We start from the raw sequence: 17126 nt of genomic DNA, 5'->3' as shown, positions 1-17126 counted from the left end.
TGGCTATTGCCTTAGGATCATAAATATCTTACACATTTTAGAAAATTTGATCCAATCTCATACTCCAGTATGTGTAATATTGCCCATGTGCTGTGAAATGTAGGAATAAATTGTCCCTCGATAACCTGGATAACACTTTAAAGCTAAAAACTGTTGGAATAATTGTTCACTTAATTTTTTAAGGCCCGACAAGACTATTTTGCTATCAGGTCTGACACGCCTCATAATACTGGCCAGGGAATTTCATCCAAAAGCTTACTAGTCAGAACTGTGAAGAGTCATTCAGCAATGGCCGCATTTGCTAAGATGTATAAAGATGAAAATAGGTGCCCAAGTGCCATTGATTTAAATAACAAACCGAACGTGCTTAGGCCCTTTTGAAAACCCACTAAGCATCTTCTTGCAGCATTAGTCTCTTAAAAGCTTTTGTAAGTCTGACCCAAGTGCTTTGCATGGGGCTCAGACCCATGATTTAAGTATTATTAGCCCAAGGATGTAACTAGCTGGGCTAGCCAGTCCACAATTGTAAAGGGGATAATTTAGGCATCAAGGAGAGAATGGCACTCCTCAAGAAAAAATCACCAATAACTATTTATTTTTACTATTGAAGTTTACTAGCTGTACATTTCTTCATAATGAAAGAAGCAAAGAAATTATGAGAGGTATTAATTTTCTCTCTCTGGCTGCTAAATTGCAAAGTTCAAACCACGTTTGCTTACTATACATACTTCTAATGTCTGTTTAAACTATTTAGTTGTACATGTAGCTGAAACAACTACACTAAGGCATTCCCTGTGATGTGACTCCTACTGTTTGACAGGCTACCAGGTCAGAAGCAAATAATTTGACAACCCCCGAGACACAAAAGCACATCTATGCTCACACTTCACTAGGCATATTTGTGGTTAACTACTAAGCTTTTTCTTTGGGATTTTGAATGTTCTGGCTTAGTAGTTTGGCTAGGTGCTGATAGTCTGCGATATTGGTGACTGACTGAATTTCAAGGACCATTTCCAAGCCGTGGTGACCCTGGCAATCTAGTGTTAAAATAGTATTGACAGTTTCTGTGCTGTTAAACTGTATCACTCTGTATGCCTTGAGTGTTCCCCATTCAGCTGTAAGCACCAAAGTACACGTGAATCACAGAATGCTTGTTTCTTTCAGATTGAAATAAGTGAGATCTGTAGGGGCAATATGTTTATAGTAATAAAATGTATTTTTAAAGTACCTATGGACAGAATGCTGGGTTTTGAGTGAAGATCCCTATGGGTTAAAGGGAGTAAAGACTATCCATGGATTCTTCATGGAAGAAATAGCAGTATTAAAACGGCTTTGTTATTATGTACATGTTTAAATACTATTAACATTTATTAACAGTCTGAAATGTAACTGTGGTCTGCCTAGTTCCTCCCTGTAAAATATCAGAACATTCAATTGAGTTATTTAAATTTAAAGTTAATGAAGTCCCTTCTCTTGATCCTCCTCCAAAGATGTGATATTAGACCCAGTTACCTAGCTCGATCTAATTAACACCTTTTACAACTTAGGCCGGGGCAAGGCCTGCTGCTCCCCTTTAGGCTTTAATTCAAGTATTTTTTTAACACAGGGCAAAGAAGAACTTCTGTGTCTTAATGAGTACTTTAGAAGGTGTTCATTAGGTCTGGCTCAATATCTTCATCTGTCATCACACCTGCCCTAAATTAGACCTTAGCCTCTTTCTTCTGTACCTCTTCTGAGACCTGGCTTGCACTAGAAAATAAGGTCAGTTCAAGTCCACAACTCAGCAGTGTGAAAAATTCATCATTCAGTATAGTTAAGACAACATAAGCACTGATATAGATGACACCAGATTGAAGAATTCTTCTGTTGACCTAGCTACCACCTCTTGGGTAGGTGGATTGTATATGTGGATGGGAGAGCCCCTCCTATTTGTGTATGTAGTGTCTACATTGCAGTGCTGCAGCTGTACTACTATAGTTTTTCAAGTGTAACAAGCCCGAAATCAATGAAAAAAGTGTTCTGTTGATCTTGTTACCCCCTCTTAAGGAGGTGAATTGCCTATGTCAATGGCAGAATCCCTCCTGTTGATGTAGGTAGTGCCTACACTGATGCACTACAGCAGGGGTGGCCAACCTCTGACTCCAGAGCCACATGTGTCTCTTCAGAAGTTAATATGCGGCTCCTTACATAGGTACCATATCCAGGGCTGGACCTACAGGTACCAACTTTCCATTGGGCTGGAGGGTGCTCACTGTTCAACCCCCAGCTCTGCCCTAGGCACTGTCCACCTCCACTCTTTCCCCCTAAGATCCTGCCACTTCCTACCCTCTTCACTGAGCCTATCATATCCATACTTCCCCCCTCCAATTTTTCCCACTGAGAGAAAGCTGATTCCAGTGAGCAGGAGGAAAAGAAGGAGGCACTGACCAGTGGGGCTGCCAGTGGGTGGGCTGTGCTGACAGTGGTGGTGGGGAGATCATCAGGGCTGGTGACATAGAACGGTTCCTCTTTCGCAATAGGCATTGGTAAATTCTGGATCCTTCTCAAGTTTAGGTTGGCCAGCCCTGCACTACAGCTATGTCACTATGGTGTTTTAGGTATGTGTGGGGTGGGAGGGAGTACCAGGTAAAAAGGAGCATTAATTTTCCTAAACCTATGAAAAAGGTGGGAAGCAGAAAGATGACAGCATGTTTCTCTCCCTCCTGTGAGCCAATGCAGGCTCAACCACACCAACTCCGGGGGTCGAGGCTTGACAGGTATTCAGGCAACATAGGCAGGGAGCAGTGGTACTTAGTGGCAAGATTCTGTCTGAATCAGGCAGATGGCTCTGTGGATAGGCACATGGGAAGTTCATGCTTCTCAGCATTTAGTTTTGCTCTGTACTCACTCTACCCACTCTTGGGATAATGCACAGCAAAGCTACTTTTCATCGAACTAGAATGCCTGGGCAAGGTGGGATAGTACTTTGGTGTTGATGTAGGGCACGTCCAAACTAAAGTTTGTTTGTTTTTTTCTAAAGAGGATATGCAAATTCCTTGGGATCTTCTAATCTCACTTTTGAATGAGGATCTTTCAAAAGTGAAAGTAGTCTGGACATATTTTTTTTCAGGAAAAAAACCCTTTTTCAAAAAAACCCATGTAAACCTCCTTTTTCAAGGAAGAGTGGTTCCCCCCCCCCCCCCCCGAAAAAGGGTTTTTTTCCTGAAAAAAAAACCCCACATCCAGGCTACTTTCACTTTCGAAAGTGAGGTCGGAAGAAGATATGCAAATCCCTGCAGAATTTGCATATCCTCTTTCGAAAATTCTACATAGTCTAGATGTAGCCTTATTGAGGGGAGCACTGAAAGATGTGCTGTGGATCATCAGGTCCCATGGGATATGCACTCCAGTCACTTTGCCTCTGCTGCAGAACTTGAGACTTCTCCCCATAAAGGAATATTTTGGCTGAATCTCAGGGTATGTCTGTGATGCAATGTCAGCCCACGGCTGGTGGAACTCGAATTAGAAGACCCTGGGTTGGTTAAAATAGGGTTTGAGTGTCTACACTCATTTGTAACTCGAGGTCAGGAACTGCTGAACTCCAAGTCTCAACTCCCCAAGCATGAGTCCACTGTGGCTGTCTACAGTGCAAAGCAGAACAGCTTGAATCCTGCATTCTGGCTTGCCTCTGCCTTGGATCCTCACCCACATTGGGTTCTGGGACCCTGGATCCAAGTACCTAGTTAATACAATTTGTGTGTAGATATAAGGGGAGGAGGGTTAGGCTTGAGCCTGAGTTGGAATCCTGGCAATATAGTGCAATGCAGACATACTCTGAGTTTAAATCTGTGGATTATCTGGAGATTTCCAGCTCCAGTGGAATCCTTTGTGGAAGGAAATAATTAATAGAGCCGTGTTTATGCAGTGTTTAGTGACAGTCATGCAATTGCTCTATCACAGGGAGCATGCTGTGAATCCCAACACATGCAGCAGGTTAGGAAGAGTCAAGCTAGCCATCTGTACAGCAAGTGTACTATGACAGATGAACGAGGACTGATATTGGCATTAATTGTAGAGGTAGATTCTTCTCCAGTGAGGAGCCTTCTAGGCAGCAAACAGTTGCAAAGAAATAGGGAAATTCTTTCCAGAGATACAATGGCAGTCCAAAGCATCAACAAATGTTGGCACTGCCCATATTATAATAGTTACCCCAAGTACCTGTTGGTGTATGTACGTGTGAGGGCCTGACTCATCATTGGAGTTTTATTAAATCGATGAATTACATCAGTGTAAAGCTGGAATGAAACAGTGATGAATCAGAGACATAATGTGTGTGTATTAATTTTAAAAATATAAAGTGCACTTGATACAATATCTTTAGGATTATGAAGTATGGTACCTTTAAAACCTTTGTAAAATATTCCCCTCTGAGTTCCCAAAAGATTAAGAACAATACAAGAAAATAAATCCTTCCAGGCAAAAGCCAGAGAAAAGGTATCGGCTGTAATAAGCAACAAACACAGTTTCCATTGGACCAGTGGGTTATGCAAATTGCAGAGAGAGATTTTCCGCTGAGAATGTTCTAACTAGAACCTCTGGATGGTTTAGTCCGGGGGCTATTGGTGCAAGAATCCTGGCTGATATCAACTGACACTGAGGATTTCAGGGAAAGGGGGAATCTCATACTGGTTTACAGATCCAATTCAGAAGTGAATAAAAAATCCAGTGCTGTTGTCAGGGTACTAGCAAGCAGATGGGAAGCCGCATTCTGAGCTGGCTGTACCCTCTGAGCAATCGTCAGCATTCATCCGCTGTAGAAAACATTGCAGAAATCCAATCTGGAAGTCTCAAAGGCATAAAGAATTGTGCCAACTCCAGATTCAAAAGAAAGCCTCAGTTGCCATATGGAACCTATGGCAGAAGATACTTGTGGTCATTCATGGCATTTTGGATCAGTCAGGGAGCTGAAGGCATGCCCAGACAATGGACCTATTATATGAAAGTTTCACAAATCCCCTTCAAATGCCAGAAACCACCCCTGCCATGCCCACAAGAACTTTAACCAACTAGCATCATCTGTTTTATCTGGATTAAGACTCAGCCAGCTCACTTTCATGCAAGTCCCAGTTTTGACTGGGCACAAGGAAGACAAAAACACTGCATTATAAGATTTGATAACATTGTCATATAACTGGTTTTCTCCTGGTGTCAGACTACTCCAGATTCTGTAGTTATCTTTCTTACTATCTACTTCATTAATCTGAGCATGCATGCATGCACATAAACACACATTCATTCTCTAAACTCTTTTGATATAGCTGCAGAGTGAACACCAATTCGCTTATGTACAAAAGCTCATGACCTAATATATTTGTTAGTCACTAAAGATATGTCTACAGTACCAGGTTATTTCAAAATAAGCTTATTCCTCTTTACAAACAGGAGTTATTTTGAAATAACAGGCTCGGTAGTGTGGGTGCTTGCCTCATTGTTTTGAAATGTAGACAAGCCCTAAGGCGCCACAGAACGTTTAGAAGGAGAGTTTAGGCGTTTTTAAAGCACAGTGCATTGATGTGGTGCACATGCTGATTGGTCATGTGGACCCTGAAGCCAGACACTGGAAGTTCTCTAGTGAACTTATTTAATTCTGTTTCAGTTCAGAGCAGCTCAAAGTGCACCAGAGGTAGTGTATGCTAGACAAGTCCACATGGCCAGTTAGTGCATTGCAAACCACTGTGCAGTAGATTTACCCCCAGCATAGCATGCACTAATTCTCCAGGTCGACAAGCCTATCATTTGAAATCATAAGATTTGTTTTCCTTCTAGGGACATTTTTGTTTTTTGCCTGCATTAGGTTAGACATCTTGTTGAGGATTTATTCAGTTTCTTCAGGCCCAGCCATATGTGATAAAGCCCCATGTCTTCTATTTGCTCCTTGGTTATATTACCAATCTAGTATGAAACTTTGAATTGAAAGGCAAACAAAGCATATTTCAGGTAGTGCTCATCCCCTTCTTTACCAAGTCATGCCAGCCAGGGAAACTTTTGTATCTGGCTCAAAAATACTTTGAAAGAGAAGACTTTTTGCACTTTTGTATAATATATACAAAAAAAATTCCCTGGAAGATACACCACACTCTCTGCCTTATGAGAGAGTCTATAGATTTGAATATAGAATCTGCAAGGAAGAGAAGGGAGAATTCTTCCAATGCATATGCTGTGGAAAACAGTCACAGAGCAACTGCAGGCTCTGGAAAATCCCCTCACAAGCCCTGGCATTGGTTGTATATTGGGAAGCACCATGGGCATGGGGGAGGGGAACGAAGGGGCAAGATGACAGATGTTCTAGACATCACTATAGTCTGAATGGGAACTGAAGGCCCGATGAAGGCTGAAGCAAATAAATCATTTAGTTTATCCGCAATGGCTTTATCGTCCCTGATTGCTTCTTTTATATCTCAATCATCTAGGGGACCCACAGGTTTTTAGCAGGCTTCCTGCTTTTAATGTTCTCAAAAAACATTTTGTTATTTCTTTTTGAGTTTTTGGCTAGCTGTTCCTCAAAATCTTTTTTTGCTTTTCTTATTACATTTTTACACTTGCTTTGACAGTGTTTATGTTCCTTTCTATTTATCGCACTAGGATTGGACTTCCACTTCTTAAAAGATGCCTTTTTGTCCCTCACTGCTTCTTTTACATGGTGATTAAGCCACGGTGACTTTTTTAGGCCTCTTGCTATGTTTTTTAATTTGGGATATACATTTAAGTTGGGTCTCTATTATGGTGTCTTTAAAAAGTTTCCATGCAGCTTGCAGGGATTTGGCTCTAGTCATTGTGCCTTTTAATTTCTGTTTAACTAACCTCCTCATTTTTGTGTAATTCCCCTTTGTGAAATTAAATGCCAGAGTTCTGGACTGCTGAAGTGTTCTTCCCACTACAGGAATGTTAAATGTTGTTATATTATGGTCACTATTCCCAAGCGGTCCTGTAGCGGTAATCTCCTGGACCTGATCCTGCGCTCCACTCAGGACTAAATCGAGAATTGCCTTTCCCCTTGTGGGTTCCTGTAACAGCTGCTCCAAGAAGCAGTCATTTAAGCCACTGAGAAATTTTATCTTCTGCTTCTCTTCCTGAGGTGACATATATCCAGTCAATATGGGGATAATTAAAATCCCTCATTTTTATAGAGGTCTTTATTTTGGTAGCCTCTCTAATCTCCCTCAGGATTTCAAGGTCAGTATCTCTGTCCTGGTCAGGTGGTCGGTAATATATCCCTACTGCTAATTTCTTATTATTGGAGCATGGAATTTCTACCCATAGCGATTCTTTTGAACATGTTGATTCATTTAATATTTTTATTTCATTTGATTCTACATTATCTTTCACATACAGTGCCACTCCGCCACCCACACGGCCTGCTCTATCCTTCCGATATATTTTATATCCCGGTATGATTGTGTCCCACAGATTTTCCTCATTCCACCAGGTTTCAGTGATGCCTATTATGTCAATCTCCTCCTTTAATACGAGGTACTCTAGTTCACCCATCTTATTACTCAGACTCCTAGCATTTGTGTAGAAGTCCTTTAAAAATTTGCCACTGCTTATTTGTCTGCCCTTCCCTGATGGATTAGATTCCTTTATATGCGGTTGTTTGTCTGCTCTGGCCCATGGTTTTTCATCTCCCCTCCTCTCTTTCTTACTACAGCTTAGAGAATCTCTATCAATGGATTCTCCTCTAAGAGAAGTCTCCATCCGATTTACGTGCATCTCCGCACCAATCAGCTTTCCCCCATCTCTTAGTTTAAAAACTGCTCTACGGCCTTTTTAATGTTTAGTGCCAGCAGTCTGGCTCCATCCTGGTTTAGGTGGAGCCCATCCTTCTTGTTTAGGCTCCCCCTCTCCCAAAAGTGTCCCAGTTCCTAATAAATCTAAACCCCTCTTCCCTACACCATCGTCTCATCCACGCATTGAGACTCTGAAGCTCTGCCTGCCTACCTGGCCCTGCGTGTTGAACTGGAAGCATTTCCGAGAATGCCACCATAGAGGTCCTGGATTTCAGTCTCTTTCCTAGCAACCTAAATTTGGCCTCCTGTACATCTCTCCTACCCTTCCCTACGTCATTGGTACCTACATGTACCACGACCACCGGCTCCTCCCCAGCACTACACATAAGTCTATCTAGATGCCTTGAGAGATCCGCAACCTTCACACCAGGCAGGCAAGTGACCATACGGTTCTCCCGGTCAGCACAAACCCAACTATATATGTTTCTAACGATCGAATCACCCACTACTAACACCTGCCTCTTCCTAACTGGCATTCCCTCCCCCTCAGAGGTATCCTCAGTGCGAGAGGATACCGCAACATCCTCTGGAAGGAGGGTCCCAACTACGGGATGGTTTCCCTCTGTTCCCATTGAATGCTCTATTCCCTTGAGACTTTCATCCTCCTTAAGAGCACTGGGGCTCTCAGACTGGAGGTGGGACAGTACTACAGTGTCCCGTAAAGTCTCATCAACGTCTCTCTCTACCTCCCTTAGCTCCTCCAGTTCAGCCACCCTGGACTCCAAAGCCCGAATTCGGTCTCCAAAACTCCCTGTTAGCTGCTCCTGTTTGCAAGCTGTAAGCACCCTTCAGTGCTTTTGTGATTTCTCCCAAGACTTTCCACAAATACTTGCACATTAAACATTTGACATTAAGTCTATCCAGGGAGATGCCCAGGAGCTAATTAAACCCTGTCCATTCCACTGAAGTCAGATCATATTACTATAAAGCAGTGGTGTACAGTAACTGCAAAACCATACATGTTACAAACTATCCTATCTGATAAACTGTATGAAAGAAGAAAATTAATTAATTACAAAAGTCATTTAAATAGGTTCATAAGAATGGCCACACTGGGTCAGACCAAAGGTCCATGTATCCCAGAATCCTGTCTTCTGAGAGTGGCCAATGACAGATGCCCCTGAGGGAGTGAACATAAAAGGTAATCATCAAGAGATCCCTCCCCTGTCACCCATTCTGATAAACAGAGGCTAGGAACACCATTCCTCCTGATCCTGCATAATAACCATTGATGGACCTATCCTCCATGAATGTATCTAGTTTTTTTTAACCCTAAATTTATGAGATCCTTTTGAAACTTTTCACAATCTGCTTTGTTCTTAACTGTCCTGAACAATTTAGTATTATCAACAAATTTTGCCACCTCACTGCATATACCTTTCTCTAGATCATTTATAAATATGTTGAACAGGATTGGTACCAGTACAGATCCTTGGGGGATACTACTACTTACCTCTCTCCATTCTGAAAACTGACCATTTATCACTACCCTTTGTTTCCTATCTTTTAACCAGTTATCAAACCATTACAACTTACTTTACTTAAGAGCCTTTGGTGAGGGACCTTGTCAAAGGCTGTCTTGAAATCTAAGTACACTATATCCACTGGATGCCCCTTGTCCACATGCTTGTAGAACTCTGAGGGTATGTCTACATTACAGCGCTAATTCGAACTAATTTAGTTCGAATTAGTTAAGTCGAACTAAGCTAATTCGAACTAACGGATCCAGACTAAAAAACTAGTTCGAATTAGCGTTTTGCTAATTCGAACTAGCATGTCCACATTAAGTGGACCCTGAACCGGGGTTAAGGATGGACGGAAGCAGTGCCGGCAGGGCATCAGATGAGGACTTAGAGCGTGGAGGTGCTGCCTCAGGCTAGCCGAGGGCTGTGCTTAAAGGGACCCGACCCCCACCCCGGACAGACAGTTCTCAGGGGTGCCCCACTTGCAGAGCAGTCCTGGCCTGGAGTGCCCTGAGTGCCCACACTGGGCACATGACAGCACTCGGCCATCAGCCCGGCTGCACTTGCCACAGGCTGCCATCTGGGGGTATGTCTACACTACCCCGCTAGTTCGAACTAGCGGGGTAATGTATGCATACCGAACGTGCAAATGAAGCCCGGGATTTGAATTTCCCGGGCTTCATTTGCATAAGTGGGGAGCTGCCATTTTTAAATCCCCGCTGGTTTGAACCCCGTGTAGCGCGGCTACACGGGGCTCGAACTAGGTAGTTCGGACTAGGATTCCTACTCCGAACTACCAGTACACCTCGTTCCACGAGGTGTACCTCGTTCCACGAGGTGTACCGGTAGTTCGGAATAGGAACCTAGTCCGAACTACCTAATTCGAGCCCCGTGTAGCCACGCTACACGGGGTTCGAACCAGTGGGGATTTAAAAATGGTGGCTCCCCGCTTATGCAAATGAAGCCCAGGAAATTAAAATCCCGGGCTTCATTTGCACGTTCGGTATGCATACATTATCCTGCTATTTCAAACTAGTGGGGTAGTGTAGACATACCCTGGGGAGAGGGGACAATTGGGGGGCTGCAGGAGAACTTCCACCTCCAGAAGCCCGCAGAGCCAGCCCAGTCCTCCCCATCGGGAGCTCGTACCCCATTCCTCCCTCATCTCCTTCCACTTACCCTTCCCTAGCCCCCCTTCCTGATGTACAAAATAAAGAAAACGTGTGGTCAAAAATAGAATATCTCTTTATTGAACAAAACTGGGGGAGACTGGGAAAAGGAGGTGGGAGAGGGGAAGAGAGAGGGTGGGAGAGGGGAGGGCAACTAAAATGATCAGAGGTTTGGAACAGGTCCCATAGAGGTTAAAGAGACTGGGACTTTTCAGTTTAGAAAATAGGACACTGAGGGGGGATAGGATAGAGGTCTATAAAACCATGAGTGGGGTGGAGAGGGTGCATTCAGAAAAGTTCTTCATTAGTTCCCATAACAGAAGGACTAGGGGATACCAAAGGAAAGGAATGGGTTGCAGGCTTCAAACTAGTAACAGAAAGTTGTTCTTCACAAAGCAAAGAGTCAACCTTTGGAACTCCTTGCTGCAGGAGGCTGTGAAGGCTAGAACTAGAACAGAGTTTAAAGAGAAGTGAGATAAAGTGATGGAGGTTGGGTCCATGGAGTGGTACTAGCCAGGGGGTAGGAGTGGTGTTCCTGCCCAAAGTTTGTGGAAGGCTGGAGAGGGATGGCACGAGACAAATGGCTTGGTCACTGTCTTCGGTCCATCCCCTCTAGGGTCTCTAAGGTTGGCCTCTGTCGGCAGACAGGCTACTGGGCTAGATGGACCTTTGGTCTGACCCAGGACGGCCATTGTAAGCTCAGGGTCGGGGGTCTCAGTGGACCCTTTTGATTTTCATGCACACCTGCTCCTAGGTGGCCAGGCTGGCAGCTCTCCTGCCCTAGATGGCCACTTTCCTGTGCCTAGTGCGGAGGTCGTGGACGAGGTCCACGATGTCTGCACTAGACCAGGCGGGTGCCCGCCTCTTGCGGTCCCGGGCAAGCTCCCGGGAGCCACCAGGCTGGTCCCAGGAAGAGGGCTGGGGGGCATCGGGTGGCTGGCTCGAGCCGTGCCAGGTGCAGGGTCTGCTAGCTGGGTGCTGGCAGGCTTGCACCTGGCACGGGCACCGTAGCCAGCCCGTGCCCCTTTGAGGGGTCCGGGGCCGGGAGGGTGGCAATAGAGTTTCCCTGGTGTTGGCCAGAGTGGCCACCAGGGAAAGCTGGGGAGGGCTAGCCTCCCACTAGCTCAAATTAAGGGGCTACACACCCCTTAATTCGAACTAGTAAGTTCGAACTAGGCTTAGTCCTCGTACAATGAGTTTTACTTAGTTCGAACTAAGTGCTCCGCTAGTGCAAATTAAGTTCGAACTAGCAGAGCGCTAGTGTAGCGCCTATCAAAGTTAATTCGAACTAATGTCGGTTAGTTCGAATTAACTTTGTAGTGTAGACATACCCTAATAGATTAGTAAGACATGATTTCCCTTAGCAGAAACCATGTTGAATTTTTCCTACCAAATTATGTTCAACGTGTTAATATTTGTGTTATAGTTAAATTTTACATCTGTATATTAATGGTACTTTGAATAATTATAATGTACTTAAAATCTGCTTCAAGCATATATAAAAGTGAGATGATAGTTATTTGATTTACACGATGAATTTTTGCACCCAGGAACTGAGGCAGAATATTAATTGCAGTTAGAGAATAATTTCTACATTCCTTATGAATGTAAGTTTATAGTGATTTTATTGAGAATTTTAGGTGCATAGGGAATGCAGGCCTATTTTTAGTAGGAAATGGATTGCAATAGAATTATAATTTTGGGTCTACATCTTACTCTCCTTTAAATCAATGACCAAATACGTAATGGAGCTGAAGTGCACAATAATAATGATGGAGGGAATGTGTGTGTATGTAACTTTTAAAAAAAAATCTTGACTAGGGGATGACAATGGTCTCTTCTGGCTTTTATAATCTATGGACTCCTCTCCCTGGTTCCCTCCTATCAGAACTGGGAATGAGTAGTGCAACCCAGACATTGAGATCAGCCATTTAAGCTCAAGACTATTCAACAAGAATCGCTTCTTAATATTGGCCATAATATAGAAATTGGAGGGATGGTATAAATAAGATGTAATGATGATCACATTAAAGACTTTAGCTTCTTCCCTAAGAAAGTAAAGAATGGTTACAGGAAATAGCTTTTTAAATAACAGGGGAGACCAAGTGTGTCTTGTGAAAATTGGCTTCTGAATAGAAATAATAATTTTGTCCATTGGGACCAAATGTAATTGTGAGCAATCTGAACAGTTCACGTTTCCAGTGGTCTGATGCCTTATTGTTATAATTAAAAAGAATTAGCTTTTTTGTTGTGAGTGGGTGACTTTTAAATTTTGCCTTTAGTTAAAAGAACACTTTTCTTGTTCTATTTTTCCCATCGTGCTTGCTGGGCAGTCCAATATAATTGGCCCTGAAGAGAAATTTCAGTTATATCCAAAAATAGACATGGCTTACTTGATCTGCTTTTCAAACCATCTTTGCTTGGGAGGAAGTTAAAGAAAATTTATCTCTAAATAGATTTAGTTTCCCTTCCAGGAGCCCATGAGCCCAAATCAGAACCTTTCTCTGTACCAGGACAGTATACCCCAGGAAAAGGTAATGAGCTATGGCATTTATCATCCCTACCATAGGTCAGTAGTGCAAGTCTAGCTGTAATGGGCAATGATGAAAGCTTTCTGTCTGATAGACATTCAGTGATCTATAGCTCCAGGGAACTGTTGTATCAGTACAGTTGCTGGTGGATAAGTGTGTCTCTCTCTCAAAGCACACACCATGATTGCTATGGAAAAATAAAACAGAGTCCAAACACTGAACTATCCCCCCTCTCACTAATAATGACTGCACTGTAATTAAAGTGGGGGCAGAGGCTGGTCTGGTCTTGCTGGCTGGGCTGGCCAGCTCTGCTTTACGGTGAGGAGGAGAGAGGAAATGCAAAGAGGTAGACAGTGAGCAGTTTTGCAGTGCTCACTCACCCAGGGGCGGATGAGAGTTTTGCGGGGCCCCTCTTTGGGGAAAAATAGAAAAAAGGCATCCCCCCCTGTGTCCACTCCTTCAGTAGCCCCACTCTGATCATGTGAGTTACACCTCCTTATCCCCTCTCCTAACACCTCCCTCTACACACCTACCCTGCCTCTCTCCTCTGGTGCTAGTCCCTCCCCTGCAGGTGTTTGCCCTTCTGCTTCACCCCCAGAATCCCCTGGCACCTGCACTTTCCCTTACCCCTGCACCCTCCTGGTGCCTTCCCCTTCGCTTACTGCCCCTGCGCCCTTTACCCTGTTTTTCCCTGATGCCCACCTCCTTACCACCCTCTGCCCCCATTCCCCTCATGCCCCTGTGCCCTCACACATGCCTTGCTTCATCCCCACCTTCCTCATGCCCGCCCCTCTTTCAAGCCTTCTCCCAGCACCGCCCTTCCCCCCTTTAGCTCCCAATGCCCTTACCCTCTCCTCTCCCAGCATCACCCTGTCTCCCCTCCCACTGATACCTCCTCTCCTGCCCTTTTCCTCAGTCTCCACTTGGCCCCCTGGCATTTGTCTCTCCTCCATGATGTCCCTTAGTGCTTTCCCCTTTCTTCTCCTGACCTGCCCCCCTCCCCTCAGCACAAGCCCCTTCCTCTACTATCCAACTTCTGCCTTCCAGTTTGCCGGGCAGCTGCGTCCCCAGCCCAGCTCCAGACCACATGCCAAACTGAGCGATGCAACGCTGGGCCATGTGGTTTTAAAGTCCCGGGCCATGATATCACGCCACAGCTGGGCATCTCCTCTCTCAGCTGTTGCATGCACTCCCTCGGCCCCACATGGCCCATACTGGCCGGCGCAGGGGAATTTAAAGTGTGGGGCTGTGGTACCCCGTCATACTCCAACTCCTCCTCCAGCAGCCACCAGCTGGCCCTTCGGTGGATGGCCTACTGGGAAATTCCTGGTATCCTGCCTGGCCAGTCCACCCCTGGCTCTGGTGTGGGGCCTATTGAAGCGCGGGGCCAGGGGCAGCTGCTCCGCTCGCCCTGCCTTATATCCACTGCTGCACTCACCCCCTCCTCCACAGTAATATAAGATCCGAAGGACATAGAGGTACAAACCCTTGGCAGAGAAAGACTCTTTGGTCCATGCAGGAAACAACCCAGCACCTACCCTCTCTTCCCTAATGGAGGCAAGTGTTAAGTTGGGTTAGGACTTACTCTGGGCATTATGCTAGTTGCTCCTTTTTAAAGGGGGCTAGGAAGGAATTTTCCCCAAACCATCAGATTGGCTTAGTTGGAGTGAGGTATTTTTCGCTTTCCCCACAGCAAGTGGGAAGAAGAAAAGGTGGCAGCCCATGTGTCACAGCTTATTTTATGAGGCTGGATTGTTGTCCAGTGTAGGTGGTCCATAGGGTAGGCATCCAGTGACCAGATAAATGGCTTGGTAAAAGACTTAAAAGGAGGTACTGGATAAAGAACAGAATGGGGGAGTGGGTTTGGAGACTCCTATGATTGGTACAGCAGTGATCCAATCCCCCTTCACCATTCTCAGAGCCCACCTGAACCCTCCTACAAGGCGGTGGATGGTAAGGTCCAAGCCAGGGTTGGCTGGGAGACCAGGATAGAAATGAAGGGGGAGCTGTTAGAAGCCCAGATCATGATTTGAATAAACATGGATTTGCCTGCACAGTACGTTTTATCTGCCGGGTAGTCCCAGACATCTATACAATAAAGTTGTGACCCAATTAAAACCTATAACAAGTGTCTCCTGTCCTTCTTTTCATGTACCTAGACAAAGACTGACCTTCAAATCTAAGGCTAAGTCTCATCAGTGGGGGAATGTAAAGCTAGCCCCTCCTGAACTGCTAGCTTTGTGGAGAAAGAAAGGTCAGCTATGCCTAGTGCTGCCAATCACTTCTTTCGCAAATACACATTTCTCGTTAATTTAAAAAAGAGAGTTAATTTCTAAAGATGCGCTGGCTATGAGAGATAACTTTGGAACTAAAATGTTAGTCTAGTGCTTAATTTTACCAAGAAGGAATTTCTAATAAAACCCAATACTTCTGAAGAAAGCCAAGCATGTGAAGTGAGAAAAGCAGAAGGCAGTTCATATTCCAATTCACAGTTGGCATAAAGAGTCAACCTTGGGTCAGACGTGCATCTTGTGTATATGTGTAATCAAGAGTGTGGTCATCAAAGGAACAATTAGGGAGGGTGGATGCCCTGAGAGCTTTGATAGGTGTTGCTAATGTTCTTCACTTATGTATGGTACATCTACACTGCAACACTATTTTGAAATAACTAGCGCTATTCCAAAATAACTTAGTCTGCATCTACATACCAGGTCGTTATTTTGAAATAGTATCAGAATTCTGTCAAGCTAGGGGACCTCTTATTCCTACTCCTGTAACCCTCATTGTACGAGGAATAAAGGAATTTGGAGGAAGAATGCTCTATTTCGAAATAACTACTGTGTAGATGCTCCCTATTTCAAAATAAGCTATTTTGAAATAAGCTACGCAATTGATGTAGCTCAATTTGCTTAGCTTATTTTGAGTTAAGCCCTGCAGTGTAGATGCACCCTTAGAGAGGTTTTGTGTATTTGTTTCTGTGCAAAAGTCAAGACATTTGAAATTGTGCACTATGGCAACCTTTATTATCCCGTTTGTATACATGCTTTCTGACAGGGTTGCTTGGGTTATGTGAGAGAGTGAAACCAGGTGCTGGTGCGAGAGGGCCTTGAACTGTGGACTCTAATTACTAACAAGAGAGAGGTCCGAGCTGCAAATCTTCAGTCTGGACTTGAACTTCCTGAGAATTCAGGTTTGGCTCAGGCACATCTCTACTACTAACCAGGCTCAAACATACTGAAACGTTAAAATCAAATATAGTCAGATAGGAATATCTAAGTTACTATATGGACAAGGCTTCCTTTGGCCTCCATCATGCAGATAACCATGCACATAACTTTAAGCACATCAGTAGTCTCAATGAAGTCAATGGACTGTGAACAAAGAATGAGCATGTTTTCAGGATGGGGACCTTTAACTGCAGCTTACTGTGACTACCTCAGTCTCTGTGGTAATACAGCTGCATTATATGCATTTGAGTATGATCCATTGTTACAAGCTATATTGGTTTTGAAACCTAGTGTATGTCTAAAATGTAATGAAAGCATGCTGAACACTTTTATCCTGTAGAAAAGATCCAAGTTATTTAGAGGGAGCACATAAAATGTGCATACTCCTTGGGGAAAAAACAATGCAAAGTTTGTGAAGGTGACAATTATAACAAAGCAAGTTTGCATCTACAAAATACGTAATACAAATTTTGTGTATGTATAAGAGAAACTTATTGATGGAAAGATATGCTATACAAATTTTCATACAAGGAAATAATAAGAATTTAAATATTTGAAATAAATGCATTTTTGAACGTAAATATTTTATATCTGATACTGGATATGAAGAATACTCTATGACCATGAAACTGATTTATGATATATAATACATTTAAAATGCGCACAATTGTAATTGTATGCAGTGATCACTGGCTTTCCTTGTTTGGTTTTCTATGTGCATGGATAGAATAGAATAGTTAGAGTATAGTAATTTTAATATAGCTATTAAATGCCTCAAGATAGTTTTATTTTTTCGTGGGAACAAAATATTAGTCTAAATCCAAATTCATCATATTTTACGAACATTCCGTCCTATCTTAATAAAATACATTTTCAGATGCTAATTATGAATACAGAAGTATCAGCTCTG

General features: G+C 43.7%; 1 protein-coding gene across 1 annotated transcript in view; it reads left to right on the top strand.

The window, feature by feature from the left end:
* Nucleotides 1-17126, top strand: part of UNC13C (unc-13 homolog C) — a 435134-nt gene that overhangs the window by 29526 nt on the left and 388482 nt on the right. The window lies entirely within an intron of this gene.

The sequence above is a fragment of the Pelodiscus sinensis genome, chromosome 14, assembly GCF_052426305.1.
Source record: "Pelodiscus sinensis isolate ZL-2025 chromosome 14, ASM5242630v1, whole genome shotgun sequence".
Lineage (NCBI taxonomy): Eukaryota > Metazoa > Chordata > Testudines > Trionychidae > Pelodiscus > Pelodiscus sinensis.
The sequence above is the reverse complement of the archived record's forward strand: the minus strand, read 5'-3'. Positions and strand labels throughout refer to the sequence as shown.